Genomic DNA, 9,022 nt, shown 5'->3' with positions numbered 1-9,022 from the left:
AAGGAAAAAAATATATAAAAGTATTTGACGTATTTTTCATATAATATGTGTATTTTATTTTTTATTTTATTTTTTTTTGCCAGTTTATTAACCTGGAAATTGACATTTGTTTTGGATGTTAAATGAAGTAGATTTCATACTGTCTTTTTTTATTTAATATTAAAAATAATAAATTAATTATTCAAACAATACTTTTTCTTTTTTATTTGAAGCATGTTTATGTTTTTTTTTTGTCAGCAAAATATAAATTCAAATATTAAATTCAGTAATTTTTGAATAATTTATAATAATTACATGCACATATAAATTTTCATAATTTTTATTGTTGCATATCTATTTTTTTTTTTAAGTTTTTTTAATCATTTTTTAATATTAATTACCTTTCAAATTACTTTGATAATAAATTACTTCAAAAAATATAAAAATTTTTAATTTAAAAGTTTAAATCGATTTCAAAATTAGATTCAAAAATAAAAATATATATATATTAACATATAAAAAATAAAAAATTATTCGAGTTCACTAAATTTGATAAATATTAATTAAAAATCTTTACGATATATAATTTAAATTCAGTAAAAATTCTAAATAATTTTCACATACCTAATATAAATTTCAATATACAGTAATAATGAGATACGGTGATGACACCAACTTTGAATGTAATGGTAATTACAAGTAAATTACAGTAACAATAACAGTTTTGAAGTCATATAAAAGTATTCTATAGATTTATTTTATTAGTTTTGTTTATAGATCTTTATTTTGTGTGAGAATTCAGTTCTAATATTATTTTTCACTATAACTAAATAAATCTCTTATTGTGCTTTTTTTGTTAGATAAAAAATAGCATGATGATTTTTATATATATATATTTTTCTATAAAGTTCTCTATAAATTTATCTTTTTTTTTTTAATATTTTATTCCTTATTATAACCTCTAAGAATACTGATAATTAATATATTGTAAAAGAAATAATATATAGACTAATTAGGATTTTTGTCCTTTGAACTTTGACATGTATCAAATCATGTCCCATAATATCTACTAAATCATGCCCTGAAACTTTAACATGTAATAAATTGTACCCCTAAATTTTTATCTAAAAGTTTAGGGGCTATGATTTGGTACATGTCAAAGTCTAGGGAGCAAAAATTTAAATTAGTCTAACATATATGTTAAGCAAAAATTTCACATTTAGAATATTAAAAATAAATGCAAAACACAATTTCACCTATGCTAAATTTATAGCATAAGAGTTTATTAATTTAAGTTCGACCCATCCAAGATTATAAGAATAATCTCTTAATTACAATCCTTTTATTTAAAGGAAATACCCTTTGATTCCAATTACAATGACATTAAATAATTAAAATAAATTTGGAAAATTTGGGGTAAATTTGGAATTGCAGCTGAACTCAGTCCATTTAATTAGCTGAGCTGCCTACATACCTTCTTTGTGAAGGATCAAGCCACTTGTAGTTCAGAATACGGTATTTTAAAATTTGGATATAAGGATTCCGGTAGATGACCACTTTCAGGAATCCTTTGCTATCTAAAAATTTGGAAAAATTCCTAGGTGTATGACCTTGTATGGAATTTTGAGAGTTTGTGTTTTTATACCATATTTGCGGTATCAGCGACTGCACTTAGTTTTAGCAACTAAGTTGCCTACGTATCCTTTTACAGGAATCAAGTCAAACGTAGTTCCGAATTTTAATTTTTATGAGGTGAATGACCTTTCTTTTGGAATGCCATTTAATTTGCTATGGCTTTGAATTTTAGTGCACTTTTTAATTTTTAGGTAAAATTACTATTTTTGAGATTTTTTTGAGGTTAAGACCTCTTTGAAATTTAGTGAGGTGAATGACCTCTTTAATTGGTTGATTTTAGTGAGCTCATTTGGAATTTTGTGCCATTTTGTATGGCTTTAGAATTTTACCACTCTTTGTGATGAATTTGAGATTTGAGATCTTTTTATTATATTTTATAAATAAAAAGATTATTTGGCTGATATTTTAATTAATTTAATATAATTTCCAAAATTAGAAATAGAAATAATTAAATTAATTATCTTTTTTTTTACACCTGCCATTTAAATTTAAAAATCGTAATTTTTAAATTTGAGATATGATGTATTGCTTAGATATATATCTCCATATAAACTTTACTGCTGCCCACTGAAGCATCCTTACAAAAATTGGATTGCTCAATAATATTATATTTTTTTTTTACTTCATGTTGATCAATTTTCTTTGAGTATACTCAAGCGTTGGACTTTTGGCAGCATTCTGTGTTCTCTTTCTTTTTCCGAAGACTTCTCGGTTGTTGTGGTAATATACCGCAATTTAGGTGAGTGATTATAATCTTCCCATTTGTTCATACTAACCTGTATATACATTTTGAATCAAATTTTTTTATACATGTACATGTATGTGCCTTGTATGTATTATTTTTACTGAGCAGTATATACATATCTATCGTCTCTTCCCTTTTTTGTAACTATTAGGATGATATGGAATATTTTTAATTTTAAGAAAACCTTTTGTTTTCTTTGGCCACGTGAGAGCCATGAAGTGTAATATATATGTATATATATATATATATTTAATAGAAAACTTTTAGTATTTATACATATATATATAACTGAACTGACATATATACATATATATACACATATTGCTTTTACTGATTCATACATATATAATAGCGAACCATCAAATCAGATTTTTTTGATGAAAAATCATGTCTCTTGGTATACTATTATTGTAGCAGACTTGTTTTCACAATCACTCTCGAGTAGTCGTATATCACTTTAACACACCACTCAGTCCACATATCATCGTACTAATTTATATGTATATATAATTTCAGATGATCCAACAGAAAGATGATATTTTGACTGCAATTTTTTTATACCATTCGAGTAGTATATTTTATATTTTATACATTTCAGATACAAGCCATATCAAATTTTATATATACTTTCGATGGTGTCTTTTTTCCTTTGAATGGGAGCATTTTTTTTTTTATAAAAACATCCAATTTTTTTAGTGGAATGAGGGCATTCCATGGATGAGAGCATCCAATTTTTAGTAGAATGAGGGCATTCCATGGATGAGAGCATCCAAATTTTTTTTTGTGGAATGAGGGCATTCCATAGATGAGAGCATCCAAAATTTTTTGGAGGAATGAGGGCATTCCATGGATGAAGGCATCCATAAATTTAATGGAATGAGGGCATTCCATAAATTTAATTTTAGTGGAATAAGAGTATTCCATGGATGAAAGCATCCAAATTTTTAGTGGAATGAGGACATCCCATGGATGAGGACATCCATTTTCATTTATGGAATGAGGGCATTCCATAAATGAATAGAGAAACAACAAAAAAAAATCAGAACGAGAGAGGAGCAAAATAAACATCAAAAGAAAAAGAAATAGGAATGAGATCATTCCCTGAACACTTACCCAAGCTTTTTGATTGTTGGTAGAAAAGTATCGTAGTTTTTTTTTTCTGTGTTTCTTTTCTCTCCTTCTCAGATTTTTTTTCAAAGTATCGATCCTTTTTTTTTCAAAGTGTCGATCCTTTTTCTGTTCTCAACTTCTCTTATTTATAGACCCTATTTTTTCCAATAAAATTATTATTTTTTTTATCCTGTAACGTAAAGGATGAGTAAAAATAGGGGAGTGGGGAGTTGAGATCCTATTTTCTCTCTATTTGACTGATATTTATTTATTTTTTTATTATTATTATTTTAAAAACCAATAATGAAATAATAATAAATTTATTTATTCCTCTTTTTTTTTTTATCGTTCAACAGATGCCCCCTCAAGCAAGTGCGTGTCATTTATGTACACACATCTTGCTTGAGAATTTTGTATTTTATTTTGTCTGGCCTACTTTTTTGTGCAGTATGTCTAATTTTAGGGGACTTGGCTCTCAACGAGCTCCGAACAATTTAGGAAGAGAAATAGAGATTGGACCATCTTATCGACGCTCCATTTCATTGAATGAAGTAAAAGCATCCAATGATCATCAAGATCCTGTTTCTTTGTGTAAGATTGAAGATGTAATCTCGGGTGACTTACAATATAATTCTTTGTCTAGCACACTCGAGGCTTTGGTCCCAATTTCCAAGCTAAAGTTCTTGGGGATATTGACAATAAACAGGATGCTATATGGATTACCAAGTCACTGTGGACTTTTATCCAAGCCTTCATCGTGTTTTAGCAGAGAAAAAGGCCAATAACAATTTTTTCTTTAATGGACATGCTGTATTTGCGACATATCTTATTGAATGGAGAGACCTTATTTTGCGCACAAATCGAGATACTTTGAATCAGGCTGGAATTTATGGAGCTGTTTATATATCGAGATATCCATTCAACTATGAGAGATCTGTATGGCGAGCTTTTTCTGAACTCTGGGGTCCTCTGTCTAACACATTTCATCATAGCAGCGGTGAGATGGGAATATCTCTGTATGATTTGAAGGTTATTGGAGGGTTACCTATTTTAGGAATTCCTTATGAAGAGTTCATACCTCTTAACAAAAAATTGGTTGGTGGCACTCCATATCATTCTACTACTGCAGAGCTTTTAAGGTTCCACACTCAAATTTATAACTATTTGAAGAGTGTCAAAGTTTGTGCCAAATCAAATGATATAAATGTATCTTGGGAGCAGTGGATAGAATTTTTCTATAGAGGGAAAAAGATGTTTCAAGGTGTGAGACAAAACTCGACTTGTGAGGCCATAGGAGAAGACGACCAAAGGAAAGGTAAATCAAAAGTTAATCTTCACTCTATTCCATTGAACATTTCAAAAGAGGGTAGTCTTGCAGCCTTTCTGTCTTCATGGCTAAGTCGTTTTGTTTTTCCTACTGAGGGCTCCAACATTAGACCTGAAACTTTTTATATGGCTTCAATGATGGCCCACGGACACAAAGTTTCACTTGCACCCTCTGTTTTGGGATACATTTATCGAGCTTTGTATGATTCAGCCATACATGGCCAGGGGCGAGGTCAAGCCTTCTGACCTATGCATTATGTGATAGGTTGGTTAGCCGAGCATTTTCGCCATCTCTATAGTGGTTGGGATTTTATGGATCTTCCTCATTTAAGTAAGTATGGCGGGATCCCTGCTGAACGTCGAAGCATGAATGGGGCTAGACATATTTTAAGGGGAGAGGATTATGTTATGCATCGGCCATATTCATTTCCCATGGAGAAAGATCTAGACTTTCTGGATAATGAAGATTTATCTGACGAGAAATTTGAGTTACTGATTTCTATACGTTCTTCTTTGCTACCCATAAGAGTGGGTAACGATGCATATTTAGAACCTTATTATCCTAACAGATTTGCTTGCCAGTTTGGTTTCGATCAAGGTGTGCCCTCAGATAAGTTTTGTCTGAGTATTCCTAGGAGGAGGCAGTGTGGAATAAGCGAAATCGCTAAAGCTTGGGTTTTAATATTAAGGAGAAATACTGGCATCCACTTTCACATTCCTAGGACTCTCTGTATGGGTCAATGCACGTGGTGGTACTGTCGTTGGTGGGTGAGGAGTTGCATTCCATACTTGGGGAGATCTGTGAAGGCCATTCATTCAACATTGTCCAAGCAACCATTCAAAGAAGAGGAGTCAAATTATGTGATCAAAGACATTCGCTTACTTTACTCCAACCCTGAAGAAGTTTTTTGAGAGATGTCCTCCCCAACATAATGAATTTACTGGCGCCAACTATGCTGATACTGAGTCAGACATTGGATCAGAAAATGTCCATTCCTTAGTCCCACATTTCAAACAAAAGAAACGTGCGAAGCATGATGAGTCTAGTCGTATTGAAGATGTCTTCTTCCCACTAACTCAGAGTTCAGAAATGCCACCATCTGATACTTGCTTCAGAGCTTCTAGCTCTAGGGATGAACAACTTATCGACTTTGATGGGTCTGATGATTATGTTAACAAAGGATTTGACAGTGAGGCATTGCCTGCAGAGCTAACCATTCCACCAGAACCGATTGTCTCAGCAAAGACGGGTACTCCATCATCACTTGTTCCTTCAGATTTGCTTATTCCTCGATCGAACCCGGTGTTGACAGTGTCAGCTTCAGCAATCACCAACTCAGACTTGAATGAGCATACCAAAAAGTTTGTGATTGAATGCATGAAAGACATTCTTCATTTGTCATCTTCTCCTTTGACCACATCAAACATTTCAAAACATCGTGCTGACGTGAGTATGCAACTCGACGTGTTGAGTACCCTTTGCGGGCATTATACATGTGGTTTAGCAGAGGTTGCATGGTTCACTGACTCTGTCAATGATTTGCTCAAGGCCCAAGAAAAGTCTCTTGCTTCTGCTCAAGTTGTTGAGAATGCACTTAGTCTTGATGAATCTCTTATCATGGATCTTCTTCGTCGTGATAAGGATAATTTGGCAGCTATAGATCATTTGTCCATATCTGTCACTAACAAGACAAAGGATTTTGAAGATTTTAAAGCAAAGGAAGCAGAGATTATTGCAGCGGAACTAGCCATACGACAACGACGAGTTGAGTTCGAAGCTGATAAAGCATCGTTTGAGGTAGACCTTTCTAGTCTCAAAGATTCCTTGAAGGAGCAACAACATCTCGCTGAGGAGATAAGTCGGTCAAAAGACCAAGCTAGTGTAGAAAAATTCCATGAAGCTGAGAGAGCGAAAGCAACACTCAAGATTCAAGAAGAAGAAATCCAGAGGAGACTCAGCGCTTTGACTTTATTTCTCCAGATGGACTGAAGATCTTACAACTTTGCTTCTAAAACTTTTTAGCTTTAGTTTTAGTTTTAGTCTTTGTTAGCCTCTTTTTTGTTTTGTTTATTAGCCTTGAGGACTAATAGTATTTTGTCCTTTAGACCTTTTAGAATTTTGGCTCCTTTGTTAGGAGGAATAAAGAATATTTTTTTTTTTTATTTTGTGGCTGCATCCAATTTTTGTTCAGATTGCCTACGTACCCTTTTAAGGGATCAAGCCGTTCGTAGTTCTTTACAATTTTTTTTTTTTTTGAGGAGATAATTTTTTTTTATTTTGTGTGGCTGGGCCTAGTTATAAACTAGATTGCCTACGTACCCGGAGTGGGATCAAGCCTTACGTAGTTCATTGCACACTCGTTTTTTTTTTAAGTGCACTGTCTACACCATGGGTAAATACCTTTTTGTTTAAGTGTAGAACTTTTTGATGAACTTCCCATTAACACACGGATAAACGCGTCGGCCTTCTGAATTTGAAAGTTCATATGCTCCTCTTAGGAAAACCTTAGTAACAACATAAGGTCCTTCCCATTTTGCCTCAAATTTGCCTTTCATCCTTCTAGTTATGACAATTGGTCGTTTCACAGTAAGCACTAAATCTCCAACCGAAAAAGATCGAAATTTAACTTTCTTGTTGAATGCCCCAGCTACCTGGGCTTGATAAATTTCGAGCTTTTGTTGAATAGCAAGCCACTTTTCATCTAATGCTTCAAGCTCGGCTAGACGGACTTGCACATTTTCATCTGGGTCTGTTAGTTGAGTAGCAATCCTTAGTGAAGGTATTTGAACCTCCAAAGGTAACACTGCCTCAGACCCAAACACCAAGTTATAAGGTGTGCAACTAGTCGCAGTCCCACAGTGGTTCTATATGCCCACAAAGCTTCTAGGAGGCGTTCATGCCAATCCCTCTTATTCTTTGTCGCTGTCTTCTTCATGATTTTGCATAACACTTTGTTAAATGCTTCTGCTTGACCATTTGAAGACGGGTTGTAACTAGCCGAGAAACTGTGCTTGAATTTGTACTTGTTCATCAACTTGACCATTGCCTTACATTTGAAATAAACGGCATTGTCGGAGATAATTTTTGAAGGCACCCCGTATCAGTAAATTACGTGGGTCCTTATAAAATCAGCGACATCTTCTGCCCGTACTTCTTTTAGTGGTACGGCTTCAGCCCATTTAGAGAAGTAATCTGTGATGGCCAAAATATACTTATGGGCTTTAGAAGAGGGTGGCGTAAAAGGACCAATGACGTCGATTCCCCATGTTTCGAAAGGCCATGACAGTATAGAAGGATGGAGTGGTTGAGGGGGTTGGTGGATGAAATCTCCATGTAATTGGCATGACTTACAACATTTAGCGAAATTAATCGCATCTTGAACCATAGTAGGCCAATAGTAACCCAACCGCTTTAATTGAGCAGACAATTTTGGGCCGGCTTGATGGGCGCCACATGTAACGGCATGAGTCTCTTGAAGTGCATGTGCTGCTTCTTCTATCGAGAGGCATCTCAATAATATCCCATCGAATGAACGCTTGTACAATGTGTCATTAAAGACCACAAATTGAGGCGCTCTTCTTCTTACATCCACTCTTTTCTTCAAGTCTTCTGGCAAGACTCCTTTTAGGATGTAGTCTTTGATTGGCTGACGCCAGTCATTTTCATTTGCACTATCCAGGAAAGTTATCAAGTTGACTGTATTTTCTTCTTCAACTCTTTCCGTAGATTGGGATAATACATGGCGTTCCCCTATGGTAATTTGAATATCCCTTTCTTCAGGAAGTGTTAGTGATGCAGCTAAATTAGTCAATGCATCAGCTTTACCATTTTTTGATCTGGGGATGTGATTTAGAGTTATATCTTGAAATTGGCCAAGCAAATATTTAGCCTTTTCAGGATAAGGGACTAAATTCTCATGCTTGACGGCAAATTCACCACTCATTTGTTTAATAACCAAAAGAGAATCACCAAATACCTCCAATGATTGTATTTTCATTTCGAGTGCAACTTCGAGGCCGATAACTAATGCTTCATATTCTGCTACATTATTTGTGCATATAGCTAGAATATGGAAAGAGTAAGGTATTAGGCCTCCTGACGGTGTCACAAAGACAATTCCCGAACTTGCCCCACTACTTCTTGCTGTCCCATCAAAATATAATTGCCACGATGAAGTATCAATTGCGAAGACTTCTTCATCTGGAAGATCCTCTCGCAACTCCATA

The sequence above is a fragment of the Cannabis sativa genome, chromosome 9 (genome assembly GCF_029168945.1).
Source record: "Cannabis sativa cultivar Pink pepper isolate KNU-18-1 chromosome 9, ASM2916894v1, whole genome shotgun sequence".
NCBI lineage: Eukaryota > Viridiplantae > Streptophyta > Magnoliopsida > Rosales > Cannabaceae > Cannabis > Cannabis sativa.
This window is presented reverse-complemented; position numbering follows the sequence as displayed.